This window comes from Zerene cesonia, unplaced genomic scaffold (genome assembly GCF_012273895.1).
Source record: "Zerene cesonia ecotype Mississippi unplaced genomic scaffold, Zerene_cesonia_1.1 Zces_u002, whole genome shotgun sequence".
In the NCBI taxonomy this organism is placed as follows: domain Eukaryota; kingdom Metazoa; phylum Arthropoda; class Insecta; order Lepidoptera; family Pieridae; genus Zerene; species Zerene cesonia.
Window position 1 is genome coordinate 1,864,768 of NW_024045132.1, and position 24,163 is coordinate 1,888,930.

Consider the following 24,163-nt stretch of genomic DNA (forward strand, 5'->3'; position numbering starts at 1 on the left):
TTCCCTTAAGTTATATACCTATATACGCGCACGGCCTTAAACAGTTTTTTTTTTTTGGCCCGATAAATTTAAAAACACCGTAGTCAAAATGTTAATATATAACAAATTATCTTATCTCTTAGTACTTCAGCGTATTTCATATCAATATTGAACCTAGTATTTGTATTATCGGACTGAGTTCCATTTATAAAATTGGGTAAAAATCGATTGGCGGAATCTTTATTTGTTCGCGCATCACGTAAAGGGCTTAACGGGATTCGACTAGTCTTAACACATAGGGATTTGGAAATCTTAACTTGGGTAGATATTATCATCAAATAATAAAAGACTAGTAAATTACGAAATTAGTAAGTGTAACTCTATTTTCAAAATGAATTCTTGGAACGTAAACGGAATTCATATGACTATAATTTCTAATTGAGAGATTCCATCGTTTAAAACCTGGAAAAAAAATTGTCGAACAAACAAGGAATATGTGTGTTTTTACTGTTTCATTACTTTTTAAACAAAATTAAAAAAGAAAGTTGAAGACATTCGATAGTAATATTGAATCATTGATTTCAGTTGAAAAATATGCGCACAAATAAAGGCTGCGAGGCCAAACATAGTAAGTATTCGCCTGATGTTTTGCCATTATTTTAGTCCAGGCGAGGTCTTAGCGATCTCTTATTGACTTTCTACCACCCTGGCCTACTAGTAAGCAGACGTTTTATTAGTATAAATAAAATTTTGAGCGACATTTATAACGAGCCTAAGTACTTATTACATAAACTGAATATATTAAAAATGGTAGGGAAATCAATGACCAATTGATGTAACGACAAATAAATGTCTAAAAATACAATAATAGAAATAACATTAATGACACGTCATCATGAAAGAAACTGCAATGTTATCATGATATTAAATGATTGTCTTGTTTTATATTATGAAGACGAACAAAAGAAATGTATCGGGATGTGAGTGCGCATGCCCGCCACTGCGCCACTCGGCAGAGCGCTGCCCCCTGGCGGACTTACGACGCAGTGAATTGCGTAACAAAGCACACTCGCCTTCAAACCTTACTGAAAACTTTCGTTCCGCGTGTGGCAACGGATCGCTGAAGCTTATAAGGACAAAAAGTTTTTCGCGACGCGAAACCTTCATTAAAATCGAATAAAATACGCAATTAATATTTTGGGTTTCGAATTATATTTTGTTATTGAAAATATTTCGCTTTTAATCAATTGAATACTGTGAAAAGTGCACCGATGTGTATTTTGCCGGTCACGTATATTTTAACAGTGGTAACGTTTTGAGTGTGCGTGCTATTTGGTTCTGTTTCTTTTTGCTTGTAAGCGAGTGGTGGCAGCGGCGTCCGGTGGGACCGCGCTGGTGGTACGAAGGAATCGATACTGCGGTGGGAGCGGCAAAGGTAAACTTTTAACATCTTCTAAGTTTTAAATTAACTGTTATTACATTGATTTTTTGCTTATCATACACGTATGATAATTGTGGTAAATGATTTTCTGATATTTTATATAATGCCCTTCTTCAATTTTTGTAGTAATATTCTCGTAAGTAGTATCATTCTAAATAAAACAGCATCTAAAATGTTTGTTTCGATTTTTTAGAATATCTATGGTGCCCCTAATTCGCCTCAAAATATTTAGTTAAATCATAAGTCATGGTTTTATAGAAGTTTTCATAGTTCTCGAAAATTTCCCTGTAATTCGTCCGTTTTGAACAATGACCAGACATGCCTAAAGTATAACAATATTTTTGTCTGAACATCATAGGTTTATTAGATGCGTATTGTTACTCGTCGATTGACATAAATTTTGTTTTGTAGAAAAATTGGGCTTAGGCCAAAGTATGACGTCAAATATCCTCAGAGAATTAGGTCACAAACAGGTCTGTCTATGTCGGTATAATCTTTAAAGGACATAATATTACCTACTTACGTAATTCCCTTAGAATACTTTGCGTTGCTTTTTTGGACACCTAGATATAAAATAAAATAAAATTCAGGTACAACTATTCGAATTAAATAAGTATATGTATATTGTATGTAAAAGCTCTTATAGGGGTGTTTGAAGTTTATATAACATAAATTTTTGGGATTTGGGAGAATAACATTAATTACCCGAATGATCCTTAAATATTTTATGGTGGGATTTAGTATCCCATATACAGCTTTAATGAGTACCTAGACCTACCGTACCCACCTTGGGAAAAAGGCGAAAGGCTTATTGACTAAACTAATTAAATATTATATTGATGCTGTAGTGTGAGTTGTGACCACAACGTTTGACTCTCTAAGAATCAATACTTAATCTAGGCACAATTGTAGATTAAGTATTCATCCAAATAATAATAAAAATAATAAGTAAATGGAAAAAAGTAAAATGGCATTGTCATTGTTGTAATTAGTAAAAATATCTTTGTATTTAAACTTTTTCACAAAGCCCCTATTGATGTCAAAAAATCAAGTAGGCAAAAGTTGTCAAACTTTCGTTTTCTTTTAAAAGAATCTATGTATTTCGTTAAATCGTCAAAAAATCTGATAAAGAAGTACTGCCCTTTATCAGATTTTGATTAAAAAAATATATAGATTTCTATTGTAAACATACTTTGTTCTACCCACGGCATTAACAATCAGCAAGCTTACCTAAAGTTATTGTAGTGTTACAAGTATAGTACTCCCCCATAATTCTTAATTTATATTTAATAATTATCTAAAACGAGCATAGAAATGTAGAAACAAACATACGCTAGATACAAGAGATATTATGAGATTAACAAATTAATTGAATAAAAACACGAAAACGAAAGAAATAAAAACACGTTACGGGAACCCAATAAAATTTTAACTAAACATTGCATTAATATGCAGGTACGCTGGAATGTTTAATGTTTATTTTACCGTAGAGAGATACTCAGAAAATTACGTGGGTTTCGTGGAGAAAGTACGTATACTATGTCATTTATTTATAGAGTATAGAATAAATTCGATCGGCAACCGAGAAGTGACTTAATTTCATAAAAAGTGGTCAAAAGTGTCCCACATTGTGGTTGAGTTCCCAAAAAAATCAATATAACATTGAGAAATACTTCTAATTAGTAGATAGTGCCTATACAAAAGCTAATAAATTTTCTATCAACCAATTAAAATTTTGAATTGAAAGTTTTAATGAGGCACTATGAACCACACTATTGGAGAACTAGGAAAATGTTGAGTTTGTGGAAAACAATCACATATAGATTATTAAATACACAAAAATATATAAATGCCAGTATATATTCAGTGTGTCCACTCTGTGCAAATTTAACACTATACGTGGCAAACATTTCTCATGTAATGTTTTTATTTTATTTCTTTACGTCTATTATTTTTTCCATTGTTAGCATAGAGAATACAATGAAGCAACACGTCGGTAGAACCGAAATTTAACTAAGTGTATTCTATTTATATACTTAATGAAATAGTTAGTGAACGTATAGTATTTTATTATCTGTGATTGAGCTATATTAATAAAAAAAAAATAAAAGTTGATACATATCAAAACCTACCTATAACTGAAACATCTAACAAATTAATTAAATGAGTCACACTTTTTTATGGAATTACATCTGTATTTTCTAGAAATAAATTTCATATTTATGCATCGCAACGCAAGCTATAAGCAATCTCAAATGCGTCGGAGACATAATGATTACAAGAAAATATGTTTGACATTTTAGATTACCAGGTTATTTCAATTCGTATTTCTCAAATTGTATATTTTTACATTGATTTAGTCACGTTGATTACATATTCAAAAATAAAGATGCAGCGTAATAATGTCTATTATTGGATTCGGCCTGAGCAAACGTCACACGTACTAGCGAATACTTGCTGACAATTATTCATTACAATCAATTAGCATTCCTCGGCCTAGTAGCAATTTGGTAATTAAGCGGTAAACAAACCAATCATTTGAGAAGACATAATTCAATATTTTACACATTGAAGTAAAAAAAGTTATGAATAAAAAATTAAATAACGTGTACAGCAATATAACTCTTGAATTTTTCAACACGTTGTTGGACGTGAAAAATGTATTATGCTGCAATAGAGTCCAAGGTAGACAACGATCAGAATTGATTTCATGCGAACAATAAAATGAAGCAATAGTAGCGTAGCGTAGGCAAATGGTACAGATATATTATTCAAATGAATAAAATAAGTGTTTATAAAACTTTATAACGATGCAATTGCTGTTGGTATCGATTTAAATTTCCATAAGGCACTTCATTCTAGAATTCATAGATTAGTGCATGCGACTGTAGAATTTTATACATCGTGGATTTTCGAAAAGCAACAAAACAACTTTAATTTTATTTTACATAATATATTCGTTATGTGATATTTATTAATCTACTTTAGAATTTTCCTTAATCATTTTGTATTCATTTTCCCAGTCCAAAATCTATAACTGTTTGGCAGAACGAATTAATGTTTCAAATGACCACCGCTTCTGCGGAAATTCGAAATAAAACCATTTATAAGTTAAAGACAAAAAGCCAATTATCGATATTTTTTACGGTAAAATAACTGATTAACCTTCTGTTTCACTGCGACTCAGGCTTTTCTTCTCTCCATTGGGAATAGGAAATCGGGACAGTGGTCCTGGCTTACGTGCGTGATTGCTCTTCGTTGAAACGATCACGTGTAAACCTTTGCAGTTTATTTCCTTAAAATTAAGCTATGTTCCCTTCCAATGTTATAAAACTATTTCAGGTTAATATAATATGAGTAACTCTAATTTTTAGTTTTATAGCATTGAAATGCTTTATAAATGAGAAATTTTGAAAGAAAAGAATAAATTTGAACCAGCCTCGTGATCTATTTTTTTTCTATTTTTTCAAAATTTTGTCATGAGTAACTTTTATGTTTAATCTGCTACAATTAAGTCGGGCTTATTTTGATCCAACCGGAAAACAGATTCACGTATAAGATTATTGATATTTCGAAATCGAACCACCAGCTCAGCTGCCCGCTATGACATAAAAAAAAAAAAAAAAACTACTTAGTATAAAACAAAGTCGCTTTCTCTTCCCTATGTCTCTATGTATGCTTAAAGCTTTAAAAATACGCAACGGATTTTGATGGGGATTTTCTTTATAGATACAGTGATTCAAGAGGAAGGTTTATATGTACAATAATATCTATTAAACTACTCCGAATTAACGAGTGCGAAGCCGCGGGCAAAAGCTAGTGAGAATAAAATATTTCGTACTTCTACAGCCGATAATCCACTATTGCAATGAGAGTTCGACGTAACCCAGGGTCCACGGGCATATGAGCAGAAACATTCCACTTAAAGAAAATATACCTTATTATTTCTATGCAAAAAGTACTATAACCGCAACACACTTATGATATTTTACATAACTACTATTTAGATTGAAATTATGACTAAATATTTCACTGTAAATAGGTAGAGGTAGTACATAATTATATAACGAATACTCTTCAAACAGTGACTTCATGTACATTTTACATTAATTGTCTTGTTAGCACGCTCATTCTTTGAACAGGCTAAAAATAATTCTCGTGTCTATATTTAGGCGAATGGTGTGTTTGTTTTGTTTAACTTAGGCACGTTCATCCTAAATAATATATATACATACATCAAGTTTCATGTCATGCTTTCACGCCATATTATGTTGGCGTTATACCGAGGTTTGTATGGTAAGTCATCGCTCGTAGATAAGGTTTGTAGTATTCGGAATTTTATAGCTACAGTTATAGGTATGTTATGTACCCAATTTAAAATCTTCAAAGGATTTGTCTTTAATGGATTAATAGGTACCTGCAAGATACATTGAATGCCAATATATGAGAAACTTATTATATTTTATTAAAATTAGTACAGTTGATTGCTGCTTTTGTTTTATCATATATCCTCATATGTCATTTTGATTAATGAAATAACCCAAAATGTAATGGCCCTTACAATAATCCAGGATCGTCGAAAGTTCTACAACAAAAACAATTTTGATATTATCTAATGATATAAGAAAAAAGAATTTATGCATAAGCATCAAAGTTTTAATTAAAATGTCAGAATCATTCTCACGATGAAGTTTAATGAGTTCCTCTAGCTCCAAAAAAAGTAAGAACGAAATGGAAAAATAAGGGTTATGAAAATAGAACCTGACCCTCACTAGCTTGTGTTTTGGAAAGCCAAATTATGAAATAGCAACTAAACTCGTAACTGCATAAAATATTCACCATGGAGCGCGTACTATTCAAATTACAGCAAACCTTATGAATAAGATATAACGAGACATCGAGATGAGAGAGTAAGCAAATGAAGTGGAATTAATGATAGTCATTATTTAAAGTTAACATAAAATGAGCGAAGAAGCTGTAGGTAGCGAGCCAAATATTTTAAGGTACTAGCTTACCGCCCGTGGCTTTACTTGTACATGAGGCTATTGTGTGAAATCCTGGCATATCCTTCTCTATTTTCCTTATTTCGTTACCTATTCAAAAAAGGGTTTGCTTATTTCGTTTCCCATCGACCCTTATGGTGATTGTTTGAACAAACATAGAATACTACGTAAGAGAGAAATAAAGGGTTAAAAACTTCTTACTTCGATAACTGTCACTCTAGAAATGGAGCGTGAATTTTATAAATCGTGAAAACTAACCGTCATTACTAATTCCAGCATTTTATACGGTATTAACTTTTCAATCTCCGTCGAGGTTAAGTTTAAATTTTTCATCTGCAGTTGAGATTGGCAAAAAAGATTAAAATTGGCTGTTGAAATGGGTCGGCCTATATTGCTTTTCCACACAATGTTTTTTCCGTCCGGTCTAACGACCAAAAATTTAACAGCTACTCCGAGGGCACTTGTATTAACGATGTTAGCATTAACCTCATTTTGGGCATGGTAAGAACTGCCATCGTCACCATAATAAACATTCAACAATTTTGTTGATATTTGTTTCAACACTTTTTATTGATATTTTTATTTCGTATATTTCAAAAATTAGCAAGAGCCATTAGCATATAACGTCGTCTGTCCTTTGACCTAATATAAAACATAAATACATGTAGGTATGTATATGATGATTTTTATGCATAAAAATCAATTGCTGTTCGTTAGTCACGCTAAAACTCTGGCTGGTCAAATTTTTATAATCATGGTTTTTACGCATTCTGAATAGTCCAGGGAAGGTTTAAAAGGTAAGAACAAAACAAAGGCGCGCGAAGCCGCGGGCGAGAAGCTAGTAAGGAATAAAATAATATTGAGTAAAAAATATTTAAATCAATTTCATTGTATTGAGAAAACCTTAATTTACTTTCATCTCGCAAGGAATCTTGTTGAAATTTGCCGACACAAAATTAAGGGTTTCGTAACGTTCCACACGGTGTGTTCGTGGTGGCTTAGAAGCTCATAAGCGTGGCTCCACTCTATGTGCAAACGTGAATTTGATACAAAATTGCTTTGTGGTCGAACTTTGCTGTTATTTGATCTTTTTCGTTGTTTATGACACTGCGCGGTAAGTTTTCGTAAATGGCTTTTATTATAACTGTATACCAGAAACAAGCTAACTAATATTTGTTCACAAGTCTTGATGAAAATTCTCAATTTTTTTACGAAACAACCATTTTGAAGGTCTAAATTAAAACGACGATATCTGATTGACTTTTTAGTCAAGCTAATCCCACTTTCACTGCTAGTACATAAACCTATTATTAATGAGTTCCTTTGACCTTTCTGTTAAAGCCTCGAAAAAACACCGCCCTCTTGGTCGAAATTCGGTCACTAATAATCGAATACACCTAAAATATTATTAAACTTACGATTAACGTGTACAATTTAGTAGTATGTTATAATAGTAGTGATTAGTATAAGTATTTTAAAATACAAGGCTTGGCCCAATTAAACATATGAAGAACAATTCAAAATTACTACTACGACTACCTTTACTTCAATAAAATAGAACCATATTGTTACGATTAAAAATACGCACTATTATTGGTATATACGTTGGGTAGCAATAATACAAATACATAAAACGTATATATAAATAGGTAAACAAACAGTCATTTAATATATAAATATATTAAATTAAATCCTGTTGGTTGAAAATTAAATGAGTCAATTTGTTCATAGTAGCGAATTTGTCCGGTATTCGTCATTTTTTATATGTGTACCTTCAGTAAGTAAATACCTATTACCCCTACGCTAATTTATATTAGCTAATGCGTTGGGCAAAAACTCGGATTTCGAGTAACGGTGCTTTTACAATATTTGTAATTTCTTTTCACTCAACTATTTCAGTAAATGTTATGATGATTGATGAATCATCAAAACAAAGTTTTTATTTAAATTCAAGCAAAACTGGAATCCGTCCTTAAAAATTGTAAAATACCGAAGGTATTATCCGAGAGTATCCGGCTCCCCTTCGAACGCGTTAAATATTTACATAAAGTAAAAATTCAGGCCAGTTGTAACTTTTATTCTTTGCCGATATAATCCATTAATTTAATTAACTATTTTAATAAGTACAGAAACTCAAAGAAAAAATCATAACTGATACGATAAAAATTCCTCAATATATATGTATAACGCATTTCAATGCTAGTAAACTAGCAATTAAATATAAGATAATTATAATTACCTTCATCATTCTACCAATCAAGAATCAGTTGACCCAACCGTCTAAACAATGTAAATTATAAAGTCCCCTGTCTAGGATTTAGGTCTAATAAAACTATAAATAGCCAATTGGTATTCCACGAGCTAAACCATGGGCATGTAATAACTAATAACCTAACTAACGAATTATCAAATATATACCTATTGCCTACTGTTGTTGTGACTTGTGACGATGTGAATTTACGCAATGGGAAAGCAAATTACTAAGTGAATCCTTTAGTAAGTAGTAGTAATTTTATATTTATTTACAGCATTTATGGAAAATTATTACATATAATGTATAATAAACAAAAAAGCACCTTTGTTAGATACGTTTAAATCTACGTACGTAGTGGACTTTAGTTTTTGATTCAAGTAAAATGTCACTAAGATTCCATAAACCCTTATATACCAGAGAAAGCTCCTACAAGGAATTGTGGGAGAAGTTTATCGAGGAACACCCTTTTACGCCCGAGTTCAAAAGAACTGTCTCTTAAAGACAGAATAATAAAGTAACAATCAGGATACAAAGACAGACATGAATATTTAATATGCTTTAAATCTCTCTATATATATAGATTAATAGCAATGCTTATTCAATTTTATAGTCAATACCTATCCATCAAGCCAAACAGCGTGGAATATGGTGTTAAACGTTAGAGAGGGTATTAACATATTAATATTTCTCAAGGGACCACATATACGCCAGGGATAGTGGTATAATTGATGGAACCTTTAGATTGCTAAGATGGATTATAATTTATATCCTTAGTATGGACACTAGTTATTGAATAGAATATTTTATGTCACAGTCGAAAACTACACAAATATAATCTTGCCATAAATTTTTAATCTAATTTTGCAGTTGCTTTTCTTTAACAATTTCTGAGATCTCTGGATCTATCGGCCTATATGATCTACCATGAGACACACATACTGTTGGAAACAAACTCATTTAGTTTACTAAAATTAAGTTATCGTAATGTTATTGATTACTTCTTTTATCGAAATTTTACAATAATGCACCTCAACAGATTAGTCTATCGTCGCTCACACAGTTGACATGTATGTTTGACATTTTGTCGCTTAGTGAAGTGATCCATAATGAAGGTTGATACAATCATTGGGTGGAAGGTTGTAATAACATTGGAAGCCCCGTCTGTATTTCGAGTAAAAATAAATCGTTCTCATGTATTTATGTAGACGTGATATTCTTTTCCTTTATAAATACAAGGTACTCTAGCCAAAAAAATCCAATAGAAATAAATTGATTAGATCATATGATTCCTACGTTCATTCTTACATCTTCAAAAATCTCGGTGAATATCAAGAAATATTTATCACTCTTATTGAAAGCGTAAAAAATAAAGAATGACTCTTTCATCTCTAAGAAACTAGGGCCTAAGTAAAGCGAAGAAAATGTAGCATTCGCAAGTCGTTTAATATTATACAATGACGTGGAACATTTTTCATTAGAAACAAACCCTTTCAAAGCGTCTACGATAAAGTCCTTGAGTAGAACATTTTAGCATAATTAATCATAGTTTTAGTTTGGTTCAAATCATAATTTGCCATTAATATGAATTTAGGTCATTATTTATACTTGTTAAAGTGTAGGAATTTGGCACGACACCATGCAAATGATCTTTATCGACTTACCATACCGCTTTCCGGAATATGCTTACTATCTGGGGCATGCGACGGGCGAACTATAATTAATTCACATTCGTATGCCTGAAGCCTACTCCAAGATATTTTGCCGATTGTCTGAATGAATTCCCTTATTCCATCTTCCATCGCATACAATAGGTACCGCGGTTGATAAAAAAGACTAATTAAAATCAGTATCCGGATGAAACTTTAGCAGTTTTTCCGTTATTAAGAACTTATCGTTATAAAAAAAAAATGTACAACAAAATCAATAATATTGATTGCCTGGGTGACCTTGAGTCTTGAAATTATTAAAAAATGTGAATTGAAAATGGTGCACCATAGCGTTTTGTATTTGATATCTCTCTGTAATGCCCCATTGAAGCATATCCGGTTCCTTTATCTAAACGCTATTTCGTTTACATCATTTCACTGCATGGTAGTAAAACACTTGCACCTAATTGCAAATGTTTCCTGCAATATAAACACTAATAAACAATGCGTTCTAAAGATTGTTAGAAAGCTATTGCATGTGAGAGATCGATAAAATTAGCCACGCAATGTTGCCAAGTTGGCTTCTGCCCGTGACCGAAGACGCGGCGGCGGTGTTCGCGTCACCTAGCGCTTGTCATATGTACAATAGACTCACAACATGGCCTATTATTTATACTCTTCTGACTACGCTTTTAAATCATTATCAAGGATGCCACTAGATTTTGTCAGCCAAAGGTTAGCTATCAATGTAATGGAAACATTTCCGTTACAAGACACAAGATGGGAAACTAGTAAAAAGGTACCTAGATATTCTATTTAATCAATTATTATTGAATCGTCATCATCAAATAGTACATTGCAATTTAGCATATGTGTTGCCTGTCGACATGGTTCCGTGGGATATATACTGAAACATTATATGAATGAATGACTAGGTACCTACTTACGTCGTAAATAGCCACTAATCGTAATGAGGGAATGTGTGCTGTGCAATATCCTATGTTTATAGTTCGCTTGTCGACCATTAGTCAATAGCGACAGACTGTTAAATTATTTTAGAATGTGTAAGTTTGAAATCATTGTGTCAAGAGACATAAAGATACTTATTTTGTGCTCGTATTTGCTGTTAAAAAATGTACATTTTATGCTTAGAATACTATTTAATAATAAACTTTATTGTTCGTTTTAATTTTTATAACCTATTGATGTAACCAGCTACGATTTCAGAAATGTGAGCTGCACCTGGCTATTCATACAATACTGGAATAATAATGACGAGGCCTACGGCCTACCTGCGTATCGTGTTTCGTACGGGATGTGAGAAAATAACAGCTGTAAAAGCAGCCCTTGTACCTGTAGTCTCATGCATTGCCTTTTATAATTAAAAAAATCATGGTACTTTATAACTTTTAGTTACAAATACTTGCTCAATTTTCTATATGTACTATTTAATTATTCATACGTCAAGATCATACAAAAAAGAAACATTATAAATCATAGAATCATATTATGCAGTTGCACTTTTTAAACATTTATGTGTATTATTGAGATTTTTTTTCAACTATTGAAAAGTCTATAAAATATTATCACATTTATTACCCACTAAAATTTAAGACGAAAATTGAAGTGTGAACCCGAATTCGGGAAAGCCAATTAAGCGAACACGCAACTTGTTGAAACTCATTCCGGGAAATTGAATCGGATAAAATTTTTGTTTGAACAATCTCTCCCAAGAGGAACGAATAAGTCGAATACAAATGGGCAAACTCGTTGCGAACGTGGCCTTAAATAAAGGTACTAAATAATCCAGCCTATTGTAGCCATGGGACATTACATAAATTATTTTCTATTTACTTATTAGGTTCTTCTAAAAAGCGAATATTTTATTTATTAAGTACGAAATAATATTATTGACTAATGATTGATTATTGATTAATGATGTCATATCGATAACTATATCTAAAAAAATGTAAGTAATCATAGTTCAAACTGGACACTATCTGGACGAAGTGGCATCACATGAGTTATATTTGAAACAACATTGCAAGCAGCTGCTTTTCACACCTTAGTATCAAAAGGATTAATTATTTCAAGTGCGACGAGAAGCCTGAAATAGACATGTTACTACTGTTATTTAATTACGGCATAAATTGACTATGACGCTACGAGATTTACGTCACGGCCCTTGCAGTGTTTTTAAATATGTGGCCTTACAGAACTCTCTTCTATTCAGTTGACCCTCAGCTACGTCTGTAAGATTTAGTTTAGATTTGCTACGGTTTGGCAAAAAACGCGGGTTCCCCCCAACCCGCCAAGTGATCAATTTTTTTCTATTCTTTCAAATTTCTCATTTATAAAGCATTTATTTCAATGCTATAAAACTAAAAATTAAAAGGATTTAATTAATTTATAATTACTTTGAAGTCAGATGATACGAGTTGGAAATTAAATACTGACTACTGCCACAGTTAAAAGAGAAATATACAGTAGTACAACGCCTTTGATCTCGTAGTAAAGCCAAGAAGGGCAATGTCAGGGTTGTCACAACTTAATAATATGGTAATGATGAAAACGCAAATCATTGTTAACACGTTATGACATTTTGCAATATCTTACACTATAAGTATTACGTACGATATTTACAGAGTAATTACATACCATTTTATATCGTATACACATAATAATAAAACAAAATACATACAAACATTAAAATATGCGCCCCTAAATAATGTCCCGAGCAATATGGCGTATGTAGCTCGGGTCGTACCTCCCCTTGCCCCCGCACGACGACCTGTCTAAACGTCTTCGTTGAACGACTGTGTGGATTATTAGACTGTACTACTGCTATACAAGTGAAACCGTCTGTGACGCTACGTGTTTCATATCACGACCTACGTAGAACTATTAGCTTGCGTCATAAATTTCGCATTTCCTGCACTAACCCTTTGTTTAATTTGTAAAACTACGTTTAATTTGTAAAACTACGCTGCGAAATAGGCGCGGAACGTTAACAGTGTTATTCAATTTACGTTGCATTGAATTGTGGCTTTAGCTCTTCGAAATTATAGTATACTATGCAAAAACGTTAATTCCTAATAAAGTTTGAATTTCGAATATTGTCCTAAAACAAAAATGTAATTAGCAAAGAGGATATAGCATGCGAATTATAGCCGTAATAAACTTAGTTTACTGGGTAATTACGCTCTGCTTTTACAATCATTTACGCTTGCAGTCACTATTAAAAGCATAATTAATCGCTGTTAAAATATTTAGCGTCAACAGAATGTATTATTGCATAAACGAATAACAAGCCAAATTCATCACATTATACTGCTCTATGGCTTTTTATTCGCTGTGGTTTTGACGATATGTGAGTAACATAAACAATGTCTAAACGTAACATTGCTGACCTCGTATCCATTCGCTTCGCCTGCGACCACGCCCATTATTTCCGCACCATTACATTTCTTGTAGCTGTTACTGAAATCGTGAAGAAAAGTGCACATTTCCAACATGGATGCTCAGTTTGTTTAGTAAAGAAAGTATAATGTTACTACGACAAGGGTAACGTACGAAAGTGCTTCTTAATGGCGCATAAATAACGAATGCCGCCCTTACATACCTTAATCTTGTATATGAAAAGATAAGGTTGAAAGCTTCATAAATCACGAACTATGTAGATATGTTTATAAACAAGAATAATTTGTGCTAAGTTACCACGTTTGAGCACGCGTTTTTTCTTGTGTCTTGTAGAGGGTTGAAGGGGGAGGAGGGTGGCACACCACTTACTACTTACTTCCTTTATAATGTGATAAATATTATGAATCAGTCATTATAGTACTCATATAATATGTATCGCTACTATGGGCAGAAAATTGCAAAAGTTGTTAGGTTTTTAAAGTTTTAGAACATTTATGAAAAAAAAAAAATTCTCAATGTGTTTTTCTGTACATCCAGCGATTATTTCTCACTAAGTTATAAATTCAAAAACTATTTATAATATGTACATATGCTAAAAAGTTATGGAGATTTTTAGTTTTTATTATATATTTTATGTTTTAAAATTAATTAAGTTATAGGTTGCAGATCTACCTTTGGCATTCTGTAGACACATAAATTTAATTGATTTGATATTTGCTTTTTTATAAAAAACTTGGTTATGTAATGTGAAGAGGAAAACGTGTAAATGCAGAATTCGGGCAAATTGTTGTCTCAAAAAATCTAACTATAATTTTAGTACTAATTATAGATATAGAATTATTCTATGTAGAAGCACTTTTGAATCTTCATAACGTGAAGTAAAGAGCCACAAGAAAACTCTGAAGGAGCTCTTTTTAAAATGTAATTTTTGCATACGATTCTATATATATGTCGTACATATCACATATAACGATAATGCTAAAGAACTGTCCTGTTGTTCTTAGACAACAACATTCCATGGATTGTCATCTTCCATATATTCATTAATGCTGTAGTAGGCTCTCTGAACAAATACATTTTAAATATAGTTTTTGAATTAAGTACTACTAAACTCTTTATTGCCATGATGAATTCATTTCTTTTTCGATTATTTTTTTATCTATTTCGTTTATCATGAAATATAAATAAAATGTACACGTGTATTGTGTGCATTAACACTATGAAAGGTAATGTTATCATTAACTAAGATTTAACCAAATAAAACTTCAACTTCACAATATTTTCTAAAACTTAAGATAACTTTTCTTCAACCGCAACAATAACTGTTATTATTTTGTATTCCACAGTTAAATACAACCGTTTTGCAGAGATATACAAAGTTCATTTAAAATAAAAGAGCGCTGAATTCGCGATAGATTAAGAGCTGTGGTTTTATTGCACTTTTTTATCTTATGAATACTAATTTATCTAAGGTTTTTCTTATTTAAAACTAGATTTTTTTTTCTCATTTAGAGAGAAAAGAGATATCATTTTGTCGCAGCAACAATAGAAACAACATTGTTTAAAATGAAGAAAAGCATAAAATTTGTCATTGCAATATAAAGGGAACATTTTATGAATTTATATTGTAATTTTATGAAATACCTGTCCCACACGGTTTCACCTGTGGAAATATCCTATTGCTTATAGCTATCGTGTAATTCTGGTAAATAATCTACATCACTGCCAAGTATTGTCAAAATCAGTTCAGTGGTTTTCTCGTGAAAGAGTGAGGAACATACGTACCTATATCTATCCTGACAAAATTTCGCATTTATAATATTAGTAGGACGAGAAGGTACCTATGACCTGAAACTGTTTCGGTCGCAGTTCCTAGAGAATCATCACAATTAAAGTTTAATCTAGATACAAATGACGAAAAGGGTACAAATCCTATTCCTTTGAGTCTATTTCCGTATAAAACAACACAATCCAATCGCATCAAGTAAGCTTTTACAGATATTGAATGAATCCCAGTGATCCCATAAAGCATGTTTTGTTTTACGTTAACCTTATCTCAGTATACTCATTTTATATTGTAATTTTTCAGATGAAACGGGGTATAGATAACTTATTTTTCCATAAGCTCCTCTCCTCATGTTATCTGAATACAATGTAGTATAGCTTATCATATAACAGTAGCGTTATTAACGCTACAGGTACTTTAATCGAAATTGAATGCATATAACGTAAAATTTGGTGTCATTTAAATCTAAAAAGCAATCAATCAATGTCTAATAAATACCGGCAGTATTAGATATGTATGTGGGAGTCGAGCACGCTTCGGCACGAATTGGGCCAGCTCGCACCGGGTACCAGTACCACACCCCCACTGAAGACCGGCGTGAAATAGCATAGCATACTTACTGTGTTTCGTTCGGTGAATGGGGGAGCCGGACGCCCACTCTTTGTTCCGCACTATTCAATTTAAAGTCGGCGTTTTAGCTTGTAACTACGTCACAGTTTTTGTTCTGGTTTATACAACTTGTGTATGATATGGTATCAATTAAATGTCATTCAGAAAACGGCATTCAATTAACTAACAGAAAGAAGAAAGAAAGAATAAATAAAAGAAAAAGAAAGCTCTCCAATTAAAAAAAAAACATCTTGTAATTTTATTTATTTATTACTCTTTAACAAAAATTGTACAGGAAACTTAAAAATATATAATATATTAATAACAAGTAATAAAGAAAAATAGTACAATTTGTTGGGCGGCCTTATCACTCAGAAGTGATCTCTTCCAGGCAACCCGAGCAAAAGGTAACAAGCATTAATAGAGTACTGGCGGGTCGAGAAACAAAATAGCAAAGTAACGTACAACGTATACATAATATAATATATACATATACACATACACAAATACGTACAACATTCTCATATATACACATAAATCAAATTAAATTGTTGCACGAAATTTACGATATTATAATATTATATATACAATTTATTAATTTAATGAAATAAAACACGAAACACTTCCTATATAAAACAAACCATTTCAACTAACAGTTCCCAAACCTCGTTTAACTCGCGCCGACCGAAACAGTTTGAGTGCGATGCGGACGGCAGTAACAAAGCAGTACATTAACTAACAATGGCTGTGTTGTGGGCCATCTTGTTTGTAAGACAGGATGATTTAATTAACTGTGCCTATAAAATGCGATACACGTACAGGCTTTATCTATATATATAAAATTCTCGTGTCACAGTTTTCGTTGCCAAACTCCTCCGAAACGGCTTGACCGATTCCTCTGAAATTTGGTAAGCATATTGGGTAGGTCTGAGAATCGGCCAACATCTATTTTTTATCCCGATATTCCTACGGGATACGGACTTACGCGGGTGAAACCGCGGGGCGCAGCTAGTCTAATATATAAAATTGTCGTGTCACAGTTTTCGTTGCCATACTCCTCCGGTCCGGCTTGACCGATTTTGATGCAATTTTTTGTGCTTATCCGGTATCTATGAGAATCGGCCAACATCTATTTTTCATACCCCTAAATGATAAGAGTAAGGCAGAACAGCGTTTGCCGGGTGCAGCTAGTAACAAATAACACCAAGACATAAACAAATATATACAACTAGACGCTCGTCCCTGCTCCGCCTGGACATTAACATTCCTGTTTTACATTAGCATTTAGTCGGGAAAAAAGTGTCCTATCACCCAAGTCAGATCATAGCCTGTTTATATACCAAATTTCATTAAAATCCGTCCAGTAGTTTCAGCGTGATTAATGGACAAACAAATAAACTTTCACATTTATAATATAGGTGTGACAATGTGATTATATAATTATTTAGGCAAAATTCACTAATACCATTCTAGGTCTACTCATATCTAGATCCTATGAAAATAAGCCTCATAATGCAATGTCTAATCAAAAAGCTAGTAAGACACACAGAAGCATTAGTAGGAAGCTAGCCTAGCTACAAATGTGGATATGCTTTACCTAAGGAAAGAACGGGTTAAGAAGTTTGCATAACTTCATCTCTTACCTTAAATGATTGAAATTCATTCAAAGCAATATATCATGATAGACTTCGTATTTTATTTATTCTGACGGGACGCCCGATGATAATAGAGTTATTAATTCAGAGAAAAAGGTTTTTTATAATAAATATAGTCATAGATGCATATCAAAATAAATACCATAGTTTTAATACAATTACAGTGAATGCGTGCCCGATTCTATTATATTTATTAAATATTAAATGGTAGGTGAATGTTGATTCAATTAACGTACACAACAATTGAGTCCGTGTAACATACTATGTTATATCTTTGTAGAACTTATTTTTATATAAAAAATCAATAATCGTAGTTCAAAAACCAGTAATACATTTGCCGTAGAGGATAATTTAATAGACTTTAACATTCTTTGAGTAATGTAAAGTAAATGTAACATGAAAACATATTTGTTAAATTTATTACATTCTCAATATTGTTATACAACTTTTCCGTCCGCGGCTACGTTCGCGTAGTCAAAGGAAAATATAAATGTAAGATAAATTATAAATTGGTTTGTCCGCATAGTTGAAACAGGAACTATCCCGGGATTTCAAAGATAAATACTATCCTATAAGGCATAGGCATTCTCAGACTTCTATACCAAATTTCATTCAATTCGATTCCATGAATTTAATTTGAAGTAAAGGCAGAGCAACTTTCGCATTTATATAATTAGTAGCATAAATGTATGTTAGTAAATTATGCCATCCATCGTAAAAATGTGTATATAATACCAAAAGCAGTTAAGTCTAAAAAATAGCTACAATATTTCCTAAAAATTGCGAACTCGTACAATATTTCCGAGACACGCTGTTGGTTCCTATTATGAATGTACGTGACTCATGTGTTAATATTGTGTATAATAAAGGCGCCAAATTGCTCCATGTACCTACGTTAAATATTTACGATATTTATTAATACTACACTAATACGAATATATTTATTAGTAAATAATAGTGCTTAAGCCGAAAGGTGAATTTTGTAGCAACATAGCGAAGTAACATTCTTCATAAAGGTAGCAATTTCCTTGTTTAATGAATACGATTGAAATAGCTGTTTCAACTCGTTTTCATGTTGTGAAAGTAAATATTTTATCAGGCCATTGTGCTCCAATTCTTTTTGAAATAACAATAGGAAATAAAAAAGAGTGTCGAGTACAAAACGAAAGGGTCAAGATTAAAATTAACTCAGAACATTACATAAGAGTTGCGGAAAGTTTTGATAAGCTAAGAGTTCTTGTGCAGCATTCGAGCTTGGAAAATGCTGACTAAAAGCCTTCTTAAGACTTTGCTAAGAACCTATTGACGGAAAGTATATAAGTAGTTGGACAAAGATAATATAACAAATTGTCTGACAACCTGTGATGTTTAGAAATTTTATAATTTATAGCAACTTAATTGTGAATAGAAGTTTGAAAATTTATGTTTTACCACATATAGAGATTCATGCACCCTGAACAGGCGGATTTTGTTGGATAACAAAATTCACTGCTTATTGACGATGTCCAAAAGCAATGCTTTCAAATTGTAAGAAAACAAAATGTTTTGACTCTCCATCGAATCGCATGACGACATTATTACACTGCTATTTGAAAATAAGGAAATAAATACCTAGCTGCTATTACTAAAGTTGCTAAAGCTACTAAAGCTGTATTATTAAATTAATATTTTTATTCATAATAAAAATTGAGCATTCAGTAAAAAACATAACATCGTAATTTGTGTTGTATTTAATTAAATAAAGAAAGGATCCGTTAGATAGGTATTTCATTATGTACATTAATTCTATATCAAACTTACATCATTTTATGGATTAACTTTTCTCAACCTTCGGACATAGCATTTAATAATATCCAAAACTGTTCTGCATCCAAATAGGGCAAACTAAATTCAGAGGCAATTACTGTTGACAATCAATCGATACCATGAATCTTTAAACAACTTCGCTGACCTTTGGTTCTAAAGTGTAACAATACAGTATTTTAATACATTTGTCTTAAATATTTCTGAACAAAATCAATAAAGATTTTAATAACTTTTAGATGTTATGTTCTTGCTTATAATTTTTGAACGGCAAACGCTATTAATAATATTTATACGTTAGGTATGTTTAGAAATTAAAAACTTATTAACTTTTTTGGTCTCCCCGTGACCACGCTCACTGTAAAGGGTTCGAAACGTCGGGTTAATAATATAATGAATAAATCGCGTTTAAAATTCGTTAAAAAGTTTTTAATTTCTAAATGTATAATACTCGCGTAAAATCAAACACAAGAAAATACTACGTTAGGTATGGTCTAATACATATATTAACGGAAGAAAAGTGACCCTTTTATGACACAGTCGTCAAAGTTGTATGAATATACAGTAACAAAATATTTAAGCTTTCATTTCAGACATTAGTGTGAAGGGTTTTCGGCTAGATTTGCGTCTAGTCACATTGTCTGTTCCTTTAGTTCGCCTGTTATACGCCTACCTCTCTTATCTCCGCCTTTCTTATTATCAACATATCCCTTAATTATGTAATAAGTTCACAAATTGTGGAAGGATGAGGCAAAAAGTGCATTACCTGCCTTTGATTAAACGATAGAGATATATCTTGTTTATAAATTATAATATTCGAAACTGTTATCTATATTATAACATTAATAAATGTTAACTTAATTATCTATAAACATATTCCTAACGCTATTTCTTTCGTATGCTTAACAATTTTAATTTCAGAAATTATCCCAATTCTAATATAAATACAAAAGTTTGTCAGTTTGTCTTTCATGTCGCGACGGAAAAATTTATAATATTATTTTTGTGTTTAGATATACGAGGCTAAAGAATAACATAGGATACTTTTTACCATCGTGAAATATTTCATTTCATTACATTATTCTTGGGAATTCCCTTTGAACGCGCGGGCGAAGCCGCGGGCGGAGAGCTAGTGATTAATAAAACGTTCGTGTCATCTTGGTATCATCTATGTCAAGAAAATATTAACATATCATGACTCACGTATACCAAAATTCTTAATTGCCATATCACGTATGCTAGATTTATTTTTAGGAATTGTGTTCATTAAACCATTAACTTTGCAACTCTCTTGATACATATAGAAGCCTAGAAACACATTACAATTAAGTGTTCAAGTAACACAAATGCAGTTAAAAAAATGAAAATGAAAATGAAAAAATATTTATTGACATAAAATAAAGTAATTACATATTTTATATGACCCACTGACTACCGAACTAGTTGGGAACTGTGTTTCGGTTGTCGGTGGCTTCTTCCTTAAAACAATGTTACATTACATTTTATGTCTTTAATGGAAAAGTAAAAACTAAATAAATTTGTTAGTTGTTGTTATTGAGAAACTTTCTACAATTCAGTAGGAACTCTAATTCATTTCATACGGATAAAATACGTAATCGTCATAGGCTTCGTGTAATAGGCAACCTCAATGAAAACACATAAATCAACCGGAAACGCGGGATTTCATTTACTAAGGCCGTTTGAGAAAAAAGCTCCATACCATCGGAATCGAAAGGATCTCTCCTTTTGCCACACTAAAAGGACTATTTTTTGCGATTTCTGTTGAGATTGGGCGCTCCGTTAGGATAGAAATTGTTTTTTTTTTATATTAATGACATGAAATGTCGTTCTCAATTAGTATCTATTTAAACTATAACTCGCAGAGTCCTAAAATAGCAGTAGTGGAGCTTCGTCATAATAGAAAAACTTTTATTTACTTTTGTTAATTGTGTTTTTAGTGTTATTAAAAGTTCTAAGGGGTGGTTTTTCGAAGTTATCCGTCCAATAACCTATAAAGTACACTATAATATAAAAATGTCACTACGTTTTCAAATTGTTGTGTAAAATGGTGTAATACGCTATTAAACGAATAAGTTTTAGCTACAGATAGAAAAATCTGGCCTAAGTGAATATAAAATAAACCGTTAAAGATCAAATAGCTTTGGCTGATTCTTGATTGGTGGGAGTAGTCTTCTCCATCTAACTGTAGTATACTGGAATATTGATGCGAGATTAGGTAACCAACTCTTAGAAATGTATAAAAAATAACTCCACATTTCATTTCATAACATTTCTTCGATTTTCCTTGTGTACTTAGGTGCTAGCAATATCCATAAATAATATTTTGAGAGGAAATTACCGTTTCCATTGATGTACAAGCAAAGCAAACGAATCACGAGTTTCTGCATTAACTCGCTAAATTAGGTTCAGCGTCTCAGAATCCAAAGTTCAAATTTATTACAAATTGGCTACTTGAAACGAACAAGTTATATTTGAATATTTTCAAATTAGTCCAATTGTTAATAAAATATCTGGAGCTGAGTTAATACAAATACGTTTTGCTTTAAACATTACTATAGCTGTTCGCCCGTGGTCTCGCCCGCTTAGTTAAAAGAAATTCCCATGAATGAGATATATCATCGCAGTACAAAGTAGCTATTACACTTTCTCTCTTAAAACAAAGAACCTATTTCGTCGTTACGTGAAAGAGAAACAAAGATGCAAAGAAATATACACACTTTCGCATTTATAGAACTAGCAAGTTAGGATAACAAGGATATCTGGATCGAAGCATTTTGAGATTAAAAATACCGTTATATATTGTTTACACATAACTATTACTTCATGCACACACAGAATTATCACAAATCATTGTCACATTCCAGAATATTCTTCTTAAATTAAATATGTGAAACGTTTATTATATTGTCAAAGGTTAACGTATAAGAATAAATTACAAAAAATATAATTAAAACGCAAAAAGGCACTTATTGCTCTTGGTTACAAAAACATAACGAACTTAGTGTTTTGCTGTGTCAGCTACAACACAATTGTGATATTTAGTAACCCTAAATTGGTGAAAATCGCATCACCACGAGAAATTTTGTTATTTTGACGATTTAAACTTCCAAGTCATTCATCATCATTATGTAATAAAATCATAATACGTGTCGATACAGAAAATACTCATTCACTTTATGTCTACTGAAATTATAAATGCGAAAGCTGTCTGACAGGACACTAAGCCGAGTTTTGATAAAATTTGGTATGAAGTTGGAGCTGAACTTGGGAAAGGACATGCCATACTTTTAGAAGGTTGGATTTTAGATCTAGACCTTGGGAAAGACTATAGGCAACTCATTACCAAGTCGTGCGATATGCGTCATAATCCACTACGATCACGGGCACAGATAATATAATAATACTATACTAACGGGAAAAGAAAGGGCTTGTCATCGAACATTTCAGGTGTAACAAAGTTTTCCTCAGCCAATTGGTAGGTAGGGTGGTGGGGAAGCATAATACGACAATAAATTGAAAATCGATCTTATGCATATTGTCACTTGTGGACTTTTTAAAAATCAAAGGGCTTAATCACTCAACCACAGTTGCTTGTGCTTATAATTCACAGTTAATATATGTAATCAACGATATGGCATAAAATAAAAAAAATAACCTGAGTATTGTATATCATTTTTATCTCGTATTTTATACGCGAGTCTTCATTCATGCGTAATACAATATTACTTGAACGTACTATGAGTAAACTAGCGTAAAGTTAAAACAGATACGAAAGCACTATGGGAATATTAAAAGCACTTTTGAACAGCCCCCAGCACTTCATTGTTATAATGTAAACATTACAAACCACTGAAACATCAAACAACTTTATCCCATACTGAATAATAAACTAGCTCTGTGAATATCTTAACACCGACGTCATCATTATGTAAAGAGTATTTTGTAGTTCATTGTACAAGCATGTCTTCTTCACGAAGAACCTTAAGACCGTGAATTTAGTAATAAGATCCATTATACCTTAGGTACAGTGAAAGAGAAAATACGATGTTGCCTTTAAAGTGTAACTCGATACAAAACTAAAATTACATATATACGGAATTTATTATACTCATTTTTTATTCAAATGACTCACTATTTAAGTCTTCTTGTTATGTTATTTGGTGTGATAAATATGCACAAGATTTTCATAAAAAAAATTGATAGAACGACCAATTAAAAATTTGTCAAACGTTAACGCCAGGAAATAAATAGTTCAAGTACACGTTCCAGTTGGCCCGGTTTGTTATTTTAACACTAACCCAGATCTAACAACTTGCCAACATTTCAGCTTATGAGTGCTACCACGGAACCACTTTTCCAATCAAATATATAACGACATCAAAACTACAATCATTACTTACGTAATCTTTTAATACTAAACAGCGGACATGGGCTTATTAGTTAGCTTCTACGCAGCAGTACACTATTTTTGTAAAAGATAACTATTTTCCAGGGAGAGCTTCTTCAGCGCAAGCGGAGAAGTACACCCAAATGACGAAATGGTATA

At 32.1% G+C, this 24,163-nt stretch overlaps 1 protein-coding gene across 24 annotated transcripts in view; it reads left to right on the forward strand.

Moving 5' to 3' along the window:
- Positions 1–1,031: 1,031 nt before the first annotated feature.
- Positions 1,032–24,163, forward strand: part of LOC119838332 (glutamate-gated chloride channel) — a 38,734-nt gene continuing 15,602 nt past the window's right edge. For 7 of the 24 annotated variants that reach the window (XM_038364223.1, XM_038364228.1, XM_038364229.1 and 4 more), the window contains exon 1: positions 1,035–1,414. The gene's annotated coding sequence lies outside the window, so the exon portion shown is untranslated. Of the gene's footprint in view, positions 1,415–24,163 lie in introns of all 24 variants that reach the window. The other 17 variants (XM_038364234.1, XM_038364235.1, XM_038364239.1 and 14 more) reach the window with 7 other exon arrangements.